The 15,947-nt window shown below is 36.6% G+C and overlaps 1 protein-coding gene and 1 pseudogene across 34 annotated transcripts in view; one reads left to right on the top strand and one right to left on the bottom strand.

Moving 5' to 3' along the window:
* The window catches only part of LOC122487360 (sarcolemma associated protein), a 151,115-nt gene that overhangs the window by 34,074 nt on the left and 101,094 nt on the right, over positions 1-15,947 (top strand). The gene's annotated exons all lie outside the window — the stretch shown is intronic.
* On the bottom strand, positions 6,854-8,412 carry LOC122486482 (annotated as a pseudogene).

Consider the following 15,947-nt stretch of genomic DNA (forward strand, 5'->3'; position numbering starts at 1 on the left):
ACTGATTTTGTCTATTATATTTTACTTAAATTGTATCTTTGTCTTTAGATTTTCTTTTCTTTTTTTTTTTTTTCAACGTTTATTTATTTTTGGGACAGAGACAGAGCATGAACGGGGGAGGGGCAGAGAGAGAGGGAGACACAGAATCGGAAACAGGCTCCAGGCTCTGAGCCATCAGCCCAGAGCCTGACGCGGGGCTCGAACTCACGGACCGCGAGATCGTGACCTGGCTGAAGTCGGACGCTTAACCGACTGCGCCACCCAGGCGCCCCTAGATTTTATTTTCTGTATTATGTATTCCTTTTATTTGTCTATGATGAATTCTATGTGTATATAATTATTTTTACCATTAAATAGTTAATTTTTTAGAAGTTTATGGAGCCATTATATTTTCTGTTATACTGACAATGTAAAAAATAGAGGAGATTTATGAATATGTTTAAGTATTTAACAACACAAGCAAGTTATATAGACTTATCTACCTCTAGTCAGTGTGGTATTTAAAGAGAAATTCTTTTCATCCTCTGAAAGTCTAGTCCTATATCTCTGGCTTTTCATACATTACAATTCCGTTTCTAGATGTGTAGAATTCCTTAATCTACATGTGAATTCCCAAAACATAAACACAGTATTCTACAGATTTCAAAATCCTGTTGATTGATTTAGCCATCACTGAGCACTTCCTATGTTCCCCACACTGTTCTAACCAAAACAAAGTCCCTGACTCTACGAAGCTAACATTCTAGCCCGCATGTACCATCATCCATCTTTCATTATTACCTCAGCCTATTTAGGACAAATTGGAATGTTTCTGATTTGTTGACAGGTAATCCAACATAATTCAGTTCCTCTCGTCCTATAAGTTTGCTGTGTAAAAGCAAATGCTATCATATGGCCCCAAAGTATTCTGGTTAAATTTGAGTTTTGTTCTGAATTACTAGTGCTCTACATTTGGTGAAATTTGTACATATCTCCTTTAATTTTATAAATTTAGATCATATATGTATCTTGGCCTCTTCTTTACTAACAGGTAAACTTAAAGTATTTTTCAAGGTCATCAAGGAACTGCTTAGACAGTTATTTAATGTCTAATGTTATATTAGACATTGAATGATTTTGTTTTGGTGGTTCTTTCTTTTGTTTCTTCTCTACTCTGAAACTCACTTTTCTTTCTTCCTCAATGTGACTTTTAAAACTTTTGTTTGCCTGACATTGTACTTTTCTAGTTCTTAACTTTTCGACAGTTTTGACATTTCTATCTTTATTTCCATTGTCTGTGCAGACTTTATCCTGTCGAGTGTCCTCCCTAATTCTCTCAAAATTCACATATTTACAATCTTAAATTACTACTTCTAAGAGCTTTATTTCAAAATTTATGTACTTATCATGAATTTCTTAAATGTATTTTTAGTTTATTTTTTAACTTTTTAAAGTTTACACTTTAGTGGTTTTTAGTATGCTCACAAAATTTACAACTATTACCACTATTTATTTCCAGAACATTTTTATTGCTCCCCAAAGAAACTGTACCCATTTAGCAATCACTCTTCATTTCCTCCTCTTCAAGCCTCTGGCAACCATTAATCTACTTTCTGCCTCTATACATTTGCCTATCCAGGAGTTACTTCATATAAATGGAATCATATAACATGTGGAGTTTTGTGTCTGGCTTCTTTCATTCACTCTGGTGTTTTCAAGGTTCATCCATGTTGTAGCATGTATCTGTACTTTATACCTTTTATTGCCAAGTAATATTCCATTGTAGGGATATACCATATTTCATTTATCACTTTTACTACATACTCAGTTGATGGATGTTTGGGTTGTTTCTACTTTTTGGCTATTATGAGTAATACTGCTGTGAACATACATGTACAAGTTTTTTTGTGGACATATGTTTTCAGCTCTCTTGGTTATATACCTAGGAATAGAATTGCTGGGTCATATCATAACTCCATATTTAATGTCTAAAGAAACCACCAAACTGTTTTCCAAAGTGGCTATACTATTTAACATTTCTACCAGCAGTGTATGAAGGTTCGATTTCTCTACTTCCTGGTCAACACTTGTTATTGTCTTTTTTATTGTAGCCAGCTAGTATGAAGTGATACCTCACTTTGATTTTTGTTTTGCATTTCCCTAATTAATAATGTTGTGAGCATCTTTTCATGTACTTACTGGCTATTTGTATGTTTTTTTTTTTTTTTTCTGGAGAAATGTTCATGTCCTTTTCCCACTTAAAAATTAGGTTATTTATCTTTTTATTGTTGAGTTGTATATTCTGGATATAATTCCCTTATCAGCTGAGTGATTTCAAAAATTTTTTTTCCATTCTATAGGTTGTTTTGATGGTGCCTTTTTTGTTATTACAGTAAAACATACATAACATAAAATTTACTATTTTTTAGTATTTTAAGGGTACAATTCACTGGTATTAAATACATTCACAGTGCTATGAAACTATCACCTTTATTCATTTTCAGAACTTTTCCATCACCCCAGACAGAAACTCTGTACTCATTAAACAATAACTGTCCTTCTTCTTCTACCCCAGTCCCTGATAACTCCTCTATTTTTACTGTGTGGCTCTATGAATTTGCCTATTCTAAGTGCCTCATGTAAGTGGAATAACATAGTATTTGTCCTCATGGTGTCTTTTATAGCAGAGAAGTTTTTAATTTTGATGAAGTTCAGCTTACCTTTTATTATTCAAGTAATTTTTAATGATCTTAAAATTCTTCATTTATATGGTCACTTGTGCTTTTTAGGTCGTATCTCAGATGCTATTGCCTAATCCAAGGTCATAAAGATTTATTTTAATCATTTTTGAGTACTCTCTTACTTGGTTCTTTCATCCATTTTCAAACATCAGTGTAACTATCAGAGGTTTTGTGAGAAGGCTTTGTTAAATGTTCTTATTTATTTATTTATTTATTTAATGTTTATTTTGAGAGAGAGAGAGAGAGAGAGAGAGAGAGAGAGAGAGAGAGAGAGAGAGAATATTCAGGGGAGGGGCAGAGAGAGAGGATCCCAAACACTGATAGTGCAGATCCCAGTGCAGGCTTGATCTCACAGCCATGACATCATGACATGAGCTGAAATCAAGCGTTGAAAGCTCAACTGACTGAGCCACCCAGGTGCCGTTAAATGTTCTCTTTTAAAATTTTTAGATCAGGATAGTGGCTTTCAAATTTTAGAATCTCCTGGGATGCTTACTAAAACTACAGGTTCCTGAGAGGATATTTGTACATTCGTAGTAAACTTCTAGGAGACTTCACATCACATTGAAAAGGTGTGTAAGTAAAATAGGCCAGCATAGTGATTAAGAGCATGGATCCTGGAGCCTCACTACCTGGGTGTGAGGTAGACAATCCTGGTTGTCACTTTTTAGCTGTATGATCTTGGGCAAGTCACTTATTCTCTAGGCATTCATTCCCTCTCTTATGGGGTCCCTTGCTCTCTCTGTTGCAAGGATTAAACAAGCAAATATCTGTGAAGTGCTTAGAGTAATTTGGCAATAGTGTTAACCCCATAATTGTTAGATATTGTCATACCCTTTAATTTTAGTAATGTCATTTCTAGGGACCTAATCTAGAACATTATCAGCGATGTTGCAAAAAGATGTAGGTATAACAGTTTCATCACAGAGTAATTGCAAGAATTTACCATATATAGTCTAAATTAATGAAATTTATGAAATGTCATTTGCTAGTCATATTTTCAAAAATATTTAATACCATGAAAAATAATGACGTAAATGAAAAAGTCAAGTAAATATACAACTATATATAAATTATGTCTCTAAACTTCTTTGAAAATATGGGGTAGGGAAGCAGAGTGTTGGTCTTACATTGCATATAAAGAAGTATGTTAAAATGTTGACATGGGTTATTCTTGGAAGCCGGGAGGAATGATTTTAATTTTCTTCTGTACTTTATTGTACTCTCCTGACTTCAACAGTAAGTATACACAGAAAAACAAATCATTTTATTTATTTGTTTATTTTTATTATTTTAGAGAGAGAGAGCACACAAGCAGGGGAGAGGGACAGGCGGAAAGAGAAAGAGAATCCCAGGCAGGCCCTACACTGAGCGCAGAGCCCAACATGGAGCTTGGTCCTACAACCCTGGGATCATGACCTGAGCCAAAATCAAGAATCAGACGCTCAACTGACTGGGCCACCCAGGTGCCCCCAAATTATTTTTTTTTAAAAGACAAAATATGGGGAAAGCTCACTGTAAAATAGGAAAAATGACAGGAAAATAGGAAAAGCCCAATGTGAAATAGGAAAGCAGAATGTAAATAGGAAACCTGAATCCTAGTACTAGTATTGTTATTAAATAGTCTCAAGCCTCGGGATGCCTGGCTAGCTCAGTAGAGCATGCAACTCTTGATCTTGGGGTCGTGAGTTCAGGCCCCACTTTGGGCTGGCAGATTACTTAAAAAAATAGTTTTCAGCCTTGAATGAATTTTCTGTCTACCTTGGGGGACAGAGTTTCCTCATCTGTGAAATGGGAAATTGAACTAAAATTAAAAAGACAGTGTGTAGACTGGTTAAGAGTTGGGAGGTTAGAGGGGGGAGTTAGGGACTGCAGTTTAAGAGATCACTGTGTGGGTTCATGCCCTGGTTCTTCTTCTATTCACTTGGTGACTTCTGGCAAGTAATTTAACCTCTCTGTGCCTCATATTACTTGTTTATAATGTGGGGATAGTAATAATACCTCATAGGAGGGGTGTGAGAATCAAATGAGTTAATAATACATGTAAAGGACTTAATATAGAATCTGGCACATAGGAAGGATTCAATCAATGTTACCTATTTTTACTGGTATATAAGATTCTTTCTAATGCAGTCATTTATTTCCAATAATATTGTTAGTCAAGTGAGCAATTCTTAAATTTGTCATTTGAAATTTAGCTCATTTTTTATTTAGGTATTTTGAAGTCCCTGTTTCCCTCCCCCAGCTTTACTATTATGTCTTATGTTTAGTATAGGCAGCTTCTTTGGGGCCTAAATTATCTTTTTAAAAAAAATTTTTTTTTCAACGTTTTTTATTTATTTTGGGACAGAGAGAGACAGAGCATGAACGGGGGAGGGGCAGAGAGAGAGGGAGACACAAAATCGGAAACAGGCTCCAGGCTCCGAGCCATCAGCCCAGAGCCTGACGCGGGGCTCGAACTCACGGACCGCGAGATCGTGACCTGGCTGAAGTCGGACGCTTAACCGACTGCGCCACCCAGGCGCCCCTGGGGCCTAAATTATCTTACTGTTGAGGGTATTTTGTAGACTTTTTCAGCAGTAAAAATCTCATTTGATTTTAAAGAGTTTTTTTTTTTTTTCCAATTCTTTTTGTTCTGAAACTAATGCATGTAGCTTAATATATTTGTAGTTAAATTACATAGGCTGTTAGGTTGTACCTAGTTTTCTTCAACTGATGTTTCAATTTTAAATTTAGGAACCAGCATAAAGCCCAAGAGAATGTTACAGCTCAATTAGTCCATTCTAGTAAAAGCTAACTTTGTAAGGTAAACAACTAAACTGTTGGTAGAGCATGACCTACAGTAATGACTCACTTGGTGCATAGATGTTACTTAACTTAATCCCAGAAAAAGAATGTATCCAAATGCTTTAAGAGAGAAATCTGAGTATGTGAAAATCACTTTCCGAGTCAGCAACCATGTTAATTCATTTTGGAACTCCTAACAGACTACAGAAATAGATGACTTTCATAATATTATATCATTTTCTTTCACTGACTATATATGACATACTTAATTAAAGTGACTCAGCTATTCCATCCCTTTGGAATTTTCATCTGTAAGCAAGTCACTGTATGGTACCTCAGTTTATGGTGGCAGTCATAATGAAGATGATTATTTATTTTTTTCCCTGCGAGGGATAAGAATGAAAGTTGTATTTCAATACATTTATTCTTAGATCTTTAGAAGCTCTCCCCTTCTCTGCAGGGTTATAGCTGCAGTAGATAGCCCACTATAGGGGTCATTATTTCTGTGTTGGAGAACAAATTAGTTGAGTAACATTGTCAGGAAGCAAAAGGCAGGAGTTTGACTCCACAGTTATGGAATATAGTTTGTTACTTAAAAACATATTAGAGGATTCCTCTTATTATAATAACTTTTGTTTATAAAACATATTTATGTAATTCCCATGACAGGAGAAAAGTGCTGTGTCTTCTGATTTGATAGACAAAATCAGCTCAAGACAGCTTTGTGACTCACTGACAGACGAGGGAAGAATTCTTCTTGCCTTAAGGATTGGATTTTATTTTAGGATGAGTTATTTGTCTAAGTACAGATATGAGAGAGTTCCTACCCTACATGTCAAGTCTCCTGTTCTATCTTCCCAGAGATTTGACGCAATGCCTCCTAACTCCCAAATGTATACCTTTGTATCATCTGCTACTTGGGTCATGTTAATTACATAGTGTTTATATTTCTTCCTCCATGTTTTTCTGAATGTAAGAATTTGTGAGTTTTTCCTTTAAACATTTTGAGCTAGAGTTTTAAACATTCGTTGGTTTGTTTCAGTTAAAAAAAATCATTTCTTAATATAGAAGAGACTGGTAACATGTCTGCTTCTGTGGAGGGAAATTAGGAAACTGTGGGATGTAGGGAAGACATTGTGCTTTCCACTGCATCACTCAACCTTTGGAACCCATTACATTTTTTTCCCCAAAATTTTAAACCTAATTTTATAGCATAGCATAAACACATTCACAAAGCTTTGTTTGTTTTATGGGTTTTAGCCCTTTTAAAGTTGAGACCACAAAATCTCTTAAAGTTGACTATGAATGTTTCATTGAAGACATAATGATGAATTTACAGTCTTCCTTTAAATGACCCACTTAAACTTGATTCACTGATTCACACCATAAACTTTAAAAGGTGGATTGTTGGTGTAGATTGATGGCTTAATTCTTCTAAAGTTAGTTCATAATCAACTGCTACAAACTGGACCATATTCTCAATTTGTTTCTTCACTTCAACATCAATGTCCTTTAATTCTTCAACATTGGCTATATTGCTGTCTACTCTTCTATCTTTGAGAAGCATAATAAGGTCACTCTTCTTGTATTTCTTCTTGTGTATGATAACTGACTCTAGGGTCACTCATACTGTGTCCTGGATATTGGTGAGTCTGCAGCTACATCAGCATGACCCCCTTCACAGATCTATGATAGGCAGCTACGATCTTTGTTGCTTCCTGGACACATAGAACATACATTCCATCTGCTCTTAGCCCAGGAATAAAATTTTCTCTCTTGTAGTAATCAGTGCTGGCTGTTGCTCTCTCAGCAGATGCTCCCATTCCACAGCAGTTATTCCCACAGATGAAAATAAAGGTTGATTTCCACAAAACTGTCATATTGTAATTTTCGAATATAAAGTCAAGCAGAACTCATCTTTTCCATTGTATTTACAGGCCAGACCCATACCGGCTCCCAGGGGGACCTGAGCTCTGACAATGTCATTGCCCCAGTAGCTAGCAGTTCTTGGCATACATGTGCATTGATCCTTCTTTGTCTTTAGTACAGCCTTCTCTTTGTTCTGTAAACTCTACAAATTTCTGGGACAGAAGGGCCACAAATAAAGCAAAAGCCCAGTAGGTTGAGATGAGATGATCCATGATATTTATCCAATCTCAAGTTCTGCACAACCTTCTTGACACTTCATGAGTGATAAAAACCACGAATAATATTCTGTTAATGCTCTTGGTGAAGAGTCTGATCATTCTCTGCTATTTGAGTCCCTCTTCCCTGATGAGCACTGTTATGATAGGAGGGCCCTCTTCTAATCCATGAAGGTCACATTTCTTAATTTCAAATGTAGCATCATTTGCAAAGTTACAGGATATGTCTCTAGCAAGCACTCTCCTAGCTGTGATAGTCAGGAAATGGTGGGTATCTTTTTCTTAGAGCATCTTCCTCTTGAGTGCAGGCCCTGGTAATAGCTGCAGTGGTGGTGATGATGTCATTCTCTACACTGGGCCATAGGCCCACAAACATTTTATAAGACTGTATGATATTCATGAATGGGCTGTAATTTTCTTAACCATCCTTCCATTGTTATAGTTACCATTGCTTGGAAACTATTATAAATTTTGCGTTGCTGAATATCTTTATACATAGATCTATCTTTATTCACATTTTTGTTTTATTACTTCTTTAGGCTGAATTTTCAGAAGTGAATCAAAAGTCACATTTTAAAAGCTCCCTTGGTATACCTTGGTAAACTGCTTTCCAGACAGTTTATTCTCCCATGATCAGCTTGTGAAAATGTTTCTTTTATGTCAGTCTTGGAAGCACGAAATATTTGTTATTTAAAATACTTCCTGCTACTTTTATTATTGACAAATTGAACTCCTTAAATTTTTATATTTCAAGGTCAATATGGGTGTGTGTATATTTATTCTTTTTTTTTTTAGATTTAAAAATTTTTTTTTTTTTTTTTTTTTTGAGAGAGAGTGCGTGCGTGTGAGAGCGAGTTGGGGAGGGGCAGAGAGAGAGGGCGACACAATCTGAAGCAGGCTCCAGGCTCTGGCTTGATGCTGGGCTCAAACTCAGGAAGCATGAGATCATGACCTGAGCTGAAGTCAGACACTTAACCAACTGAGCCGCTCAGGCATCCCTCTATTTATTCTTCTTATCCTTCCTCTGTTCAGTGGCTTTTCTTTTTTTTTTTTTTTTTTTAAATTTTTTTTCAACGTTTATTTATTTTTGGGACAGAGAGAGACAGAGCATGAACGGGGGAGGGGCAGAGAGAGAGGGAGACACAGAATCGGAAACAGGCTCCAGGCTCCGAGCCATCAGCCCAGAGCCCGACGCGGGGCTCGAACTCGCGGACCGCGAGATCGTGACCTGGCTGAAGTCAGACGCTTAACCGACTGCGCCACCCAGGCGCCCCTGTTCAGTGGCTTTTCAAAAATGGTCTTATTAATATATAATTTACACTCCATAAAATATCCCTATTGTACATGTCAGTTGTGTTTACTTGAAGTGAATGATTTTTAGTACATCTGTAGTTTGTTACCATCACCATAATCCAGCTGTAAAATATTCTCATCACCCAAAAAGTTTCCTTTTGCCCATTTGCATTCAGTCCTTTATCCCACACCCAGCTTTAGGCAACCACGGATCAGCTTTCTGTCTCTGTAAATTCGCATATTCTAGAAATAACAAATAAACAAAATCATATTCCTTTGTGAATGGCTTCTTTTGCTCAGCATTGTTTTTGAGGTTCATCTATCTTGTAAAATACATCATAGTTCATTTTTATTTATTTAAAAAATGTTTATTTTTGAGAAAAGGAGGGTGCATGCTCAAGTGAGTGAGGGAGGGGCAGAGAGAGAGAGAGAGAGAGAGAGAGAGAGAGAGAGAGAGAGAGACTGAGAATCCCTAGCCAGGTGTGACACTCCAACTCAAGAACTGTGAGATCCTAACCTGAGCCGAAATCAAGAATCAGACACTTAACCAACTGAGCAACCCAGACGCTCTTTTATTGCCGATATATCTTATTTGTTCAGTAATTGATAAACATTTGGTTTGTTTCCAACTTTTGGTTATTATAAACAAGGAACTATTGCTGCTAGGAACATTTGTGTACATTTCTTTTTGTCTTTGATTTCTCTTGGGTAGATACCTGGGAGTACAGTTGCTTGAAACCCATTAAATTTCTTATCATTACTTAGTCACAAAAATGTTTCTTTAAAAGAATAGATGATAGCACTAGATTTGAGAAGGAACACAATTCTATGATGTAATAGTTAACGTGGAATGATTAGAGTAGGCAAGTGAAAAGTTCTAACACATGTAGTATGACTAATAATGGAAACCACTTCAGGATTTATTGGTAGATGAGCAACTACCAGAACCTAAAACCAAGTGAAGGCAATTAAAATTAATGGCCATCTAAAAAAACATTGAAAACTTTGGTTCCATGAAAAATGAGAAAAATGGAAATGGGACTTCATTTGCATTTGACAGAAAAGTGAAAATATGTAACACATAAAATGTCCTTCTTAACATAAAAGAAGGCCATCAAGACTTTTGTAGATAAACAGGCCAAAGATATAAGCAGTCAGTTCATTCAAGATCAATGTATACAGCAAGTAAACATTCCTTCTTGCTAGTGATCACAGAAATAAATATTTAACAAGTTGCTTATATTAAATTAGCAAAATTGATAACGCTGGATAGAAAGATTGTGTTAGTGATGTTGCTTTGTATGTTGATCTAGTTCATGTACAAAGCAATGTGGCAAAGCCTATCCAGATCCTTGGAATAGTAGATTTGGAAGTAACTTTTATTTTAGCTTTCTTGAATGTAATTTAAAAATTTTTAATAGTAAATTATTAAGGGAGGGAATACATCAGAAGATAAGAAAACAGTACAGATTTTCCCCATGTGCTGAAGGTGAGTCTGGTTGTGCTATCTTCTCCACTCTGTCTCTGTGACTCATTCAAACTCTGGAGGCACTAACTCAACGCAGCTTTTTTTCTTTCCAGCCAGAGAACACATGTTTGTTCTTCTGTAGCCTGAATCCTGCTTTTACAGCTTTGGCTAAATCCTGGATCCAGTTGTTATTTAATCCAATGACTCACACCTTAGGAGTTACCCATCCCACTCCACGAAAATGCTATTAACTTTCTCATTTGGAATAAATAATTCTGTCATATTCTGTCTACAATTTATATCAGTAAATTTGCTTTAGACACTCACAGGAAAATATGCTTCCTATTGATTTTTTTTTTTAAAGTTCTTTGTGGAGTTCTTCTGTATGGGTGGGACCAAACACTTGTGTCACTCCCAGTTAGTACACTTACAGTACAGTCATCCAACAGTAAGTGATTTTTTAGTTTGACAAATTGTCTGCCAAAAAGTGATAAAGTAGAACATTCATTGAATCAAGAAATGGAACTTGATCCTTGCTTTATTTATTTTCCCCCTGCGCCTTTCAAGTTACCTTTTTTCTTCTAACTTCAGAAATTCTTTCCGTTTCTGATAAATTTTTATTGGATTGATATTTCCCCCTAATTACTAACATTACGGATTTTTACATTATCATACTTGTTATACAAGGCTGTAAGATTTTAATTGTTAGTTGAGCTTATGTGAAGTCATAGGTAATGTGTAACAAGAAGTTAGGAATGATAAAAGGCAAAAAAATTCTTATTCATTTTATTATGCTTGCCAGCAACTTTTGGTTTATTAAGAATTATATTATCAATTTCCTTTACATAGAGCAACCATAAATACTCTTCTACTAAAACTGTAAATAATCTTTTCCTATAGGTAGTAGTGTAACTGTATCTGGTCCCTTTAGGTATTTCTACTCAAATTGGCTTAACTACTTAAGGATCTCAGGAAGGGATGGCACTGTAGGTCCTATTAGTTTTTGATTAATTAATGCAACAGAATCGGAAAGCCCAGTCAGTTAGGTGACTTGACTTATCTTGAGCTCTGATTTCTGTCAGCTTATTCAGATCACTTACGGTGTCTCTTTTTTACACTGGGAGAGGTATTGTTAGCCCTTGGCCATTTCCCTGGCATCTTGGATGTTTCTTTTCCTGATTTTCATATACCTGACTATCCTATCTGGTGTTCCTTCAAGCATTTTCTCCATTAATTTCTCCTTAAATGCTAGTGTTTCTAAAAGTTCAGTCATTGTTTTCCCTGTGATTGTTACTTTTGGATCATTTCATACATCACAATATTAGTAACCACTCAAATGCTGATACCTTTCAGATATCTTGAGCCCTAAGTTCCAAGTTTTCTGTCCTCTGCCTGCTGACATTTACTCACTTGGATGTCCTATAGAGACTCCAAAAACAATATACTCCAAACTGAAATGAATCATTCACTCACCACCCCCCTCCAATATTTCCAAATATAGATAATGGCATTATCATCCAGTAGCCCACACTGGAAACTGCTTTCTTCAACACTGAACACATAGGATCAATCACTAAACCCCTTTCACTACTAACTAAGATCCTAGTTTAGAATCTTATTATTTCTTCATTTTAGTACCCTCATAACTGGTCTTTCTGCCTTCAATCTAGTACGCCTCAAACAATGTCAGTTTGATCTCAGTACTTTCCTGCCTAAACCCTGTAGTGGCAAGTGTCCTGTCATCTATATGATAAAGGTTGTACTGCTTGATATGTCTTAAAAGGCTTGGTGACTTCTTTCTTCTTGAGCCTCAGTGCTATACTTCACATGCCAGACCTTCTCCTCAGTCTCCCCCTACTGCCGCCCCCCATGTTGTTTCTTACCTCTGTTTGCTCATTCTGTTTAAATCCCTTCTCCACTCATCTTGACTCTTACTCAGCCTTCATGATTCAGCATAGACAGTTCCTTTAAGAAGTCATTTTTGAATCTTCAGGGTGCCCTTCTAAGTACCCTCCTTCTCTACTGGATTATTCTTATTCGTATATAAAAAATTTTTTTCTTTTAAAAAAAACTATCTTGGGGCGCCTGGGTGGCGCAGTCGGTTAAGCGTCCGACTTCAGCCAGGTCACGATCTCGTGGTCTGCGAGTTCGAGCCCCGCGTCAGGCTCTGGGCTGATGGCTCAGAGCCTGGAGCCTGTTTCCGATTCTGTGTCTCCCTCTCTCTCTGCCCCTCTCCCGTTCATGCTCTGTCTCTCTCTGTCCCAAAAATAAATAAACGTTGAAAAAAATAATTAAAAAAAAATAAAAAAACTATCTTGACTTCACTTTCCCTTCCAGCTATTGCTCATCTTTTTTGATAGAAATTTTTTTATTGAGGTATAATTGGTATACAACATTATATGAGTTTGATATATAATGTTGGTATACAACATTATATGAGTTTCAGGTATACAACATAATGATCCACTATTTGTATATATTGTAAGATGATCATCATAAGTCTAGTTAACATCCATCACCATACATAGTTACAGAATTTTTTTCTTCTGTTGAGAACTTTTAAGGTCTACTCTTATAGCAACTTTCATATATGCAGTACAGTAATATAAACTATAGTCACCATGCTATACATTACATCCCTGTACTATAACTAGAATTTTGTACCTTTTGACACCCTTCACCCATTTCTTCTTACCCTCACCCCCTGCCTTTAGCAACTACCAGTCTGTTCTCTGTATTTATGAGCTTGTTTTTTTGTTTATTTTTAGATCCCACATGTAAGTGAAATCATACAGTATTTGTCTTTCTCTCTCTCAATTTCAGTTAGCATAATGTCCTCAAGGTCAATCTATGTTGTCACAAATGGCAAGATTTCATTTTTTTAATGGCTAAATAATATTCCATGGTGTGTGTGTGTGTGTGTGTGTGTGTGTGTGTGTGTATTCATTCATCCATCAGTGAACACTTAGGTTGTCTCCATACCTTGGCTATTTAAATAATGCTGCAGTAAACATGAGGGTGCATATATCTTCTGGAGTTAATGTTTTCATTATCCTCAGGTAAATACTCAGAAGTGGAATTGCTAGATCTTATGATAGTTGTATTTTTTTTAACCTCCGTACCATTTTATGTAGTGGCTGAACCCATTCACATTCCCACCAACAGTGTACAAAGAGTCTGTTTACTTGACATCGTTGCCAACACTTGTTATTTCTTATCTATTTGGTAATAGTCATTCCACCAGGTGTGAGGTGATATCTCATTGTGGTTTTGATTTATATTTCCTTCATGATTAATGATGTTGAACATTTTCTCATGTACCTGTTAGACATCTGTATGTCTTCTTTGGAAAAGTGTCTATTGTGATCCTCCGCCCATTTTTAAATCAGATTGGTTTTTTGTTTTTGTTTTTGTCTTGTGTTGGATGAGTTCTTTATGTATTTTGGATATTTACCCCTTAATAGATTAATGATTTGCAGGTGTTTTCTCTCATTCAGTAGGTTGGTTTTCTTGGCTGTGCATGCACATTTCTTTGCTTCCCTTTAGAGCAAAACTTCTTAAAAGATTTGTCTATAGGTGTGGTTTCTCATTCCTCTTCATTCATTTTCTCTTGAATCATTCCAGTCAAGCTTTCATTTGCTGCTATATCTATACAGTTCTTGTCAAGGCCATCAGTGGCTTCCAAGTTGCTTTTCCAGTGGTCAATTTTTGTTTTTTATCTTACTTGATTTTTCAGCATCATTTGACGTAGTTGATTTCTCCCATATTCTTGGAAAACATCATTCCCGTAACTTTTGGGACATATCACTTTCCCTTGGTTCTTCTCATACTTCACTGGTCACATTTTAAATTTCTTTTGCTTGGTCTTTTTCTCCCTGACCTGTAAATTTTGGACTGCTCCAAGGCTCTGTCCTTGGTCTTCCTGTCTGTCTGTACTTGCTGTCTTGGTGATTTCATCCCATCTCTTGACTTCACATTCTTTGTATGTGGTTGGTGACAACCAAATTTTTATGTCAAGCCCAGACTTCTTTCCTGAACTCTGAGTTCTTATCCAACTGCTTTTTTGACATTTCCACATGATGTCTAACAGCTCCCTCAAATTTAATATGTCCAAAGCCAAACTGCTAACCCCTCCCTCAACCTCGATAAAAGATTAAAAAAAAAAACAAAAACAAAACCTTACCTCCTTTAACCCTCCCAGCTCACACAGACGCAACTACATCCTTCTAAATTGCTTAGGTTAAAAACTTTGGTATTGTTCTTGACTCCTTTCTTTCATGTTGATTCATACAGATTCATACATCCAATCTGTCAGGAAATCTTGTGTTGTATAAATTACATTTCCTGTGTGTGCTGTGTTGTGTAAAGGTTAATCTTATGCTTTTTCAGTTTTACAACTGTTTTAAGGGCAAGAATCCTGAAGACCGTAGTTATACCAAATCTCTTAGTTTGAATTACCTCAGGTAAAGAATTCTGGTGGGTTGTTGAAGCTATTCCGTTCAGAATTGAATCTTGTAATCTGAAAGAACAAAAAGGAAGTGAGCTGTGAAAACTCTTAAGTACAGTTCAAAAGTCAGTGATTTTACATCTGAAGTCTGTTGTTCACATGTGCAAGATGATGACTAGCCCTTTTGAATTTATTGGACTTCTTTCCTCTTTGATTTCCCTTGATGTTTACCTCTTTTTTTCCTAGCAGATTCTGCTTTTGTATGTCATGCAGTTGAGTGTGTATCCCTCTTTTGCTTTTTTTTCTTTTTTTGTCTCTTAAATTTTTTTTTTTAACATTTATTTATTTTTGAGACAGAGAGAGACAGAGCATGAACGGGGGAGGGCCAGAGAGAGGGAGACACAGAATCTGAAACAGGCTCCAGGCTCTGAGCTGTCAGCACAGAGCCTGACACGGGGCTTGAACTCACGGACCGCGAGATCATGACCTGAGCTGAAGTCGGCCGCTTAACCGACTGAGCCACCCAGGTGCCCCTTTTGCTTTTTTTGCTTTTTAATCTTCCTTTAGCTCTCTTCCTCTAAATTTTTAAAAAATATTTACTTATTTTGAGAGAGAGAGAGAGAGAGACAGTGCGAGCAGGGGAGAGGCAGAGAAAGGGGAGAGGCAGAGCCCAATGTGGGGCTCGAACCCACGAACCATGAGATCATGACCTGAGCCGAAGTCGGACCTTAACCAATTGAGCCGTCCAGGTGCCCCTTGCTCTCTTCCTCTAAATGACCAGAATGTGGAATTGAAAATTTGCTAAGCTTATTGAATAAAATATTCTCTTTTAATTTTAAAGTATTTAAGATTTCTTTTTTTTAAAAAAATGTTTACTTTTGAGAGAGAGCATGCTAGTGTGAGCAGGGAGAGAGACGGAGAGAGACAGAGAGAGAGACAGACCCAAGTAGGCTCCACACTTGTCAGCACAGAGCCCAATGTGCACGGCCCCATCCCACGTCCATGAGATCATGACCTGAGCCTAAATCAAGAGTTGGTTGCTTAACCAACCGAGCCACCCAGTCACCCCGATTTAAGATATTTTTTGG

Source organism: Prionailurus bengalensis, chromosome A2 (assembly GCF_016509475.1).
Source record: "Prionailurus bengalensis isolate Pbe53 chromosome A2, Fcat_Pben_1.1_paternal_pri, whole genome shotgun sequence".
NCBI lineage: Eukaryota > Metazoa > Chordata > Mammalia > Carnivora > Felidae > Prionailurus > Prionailurus bengalensis.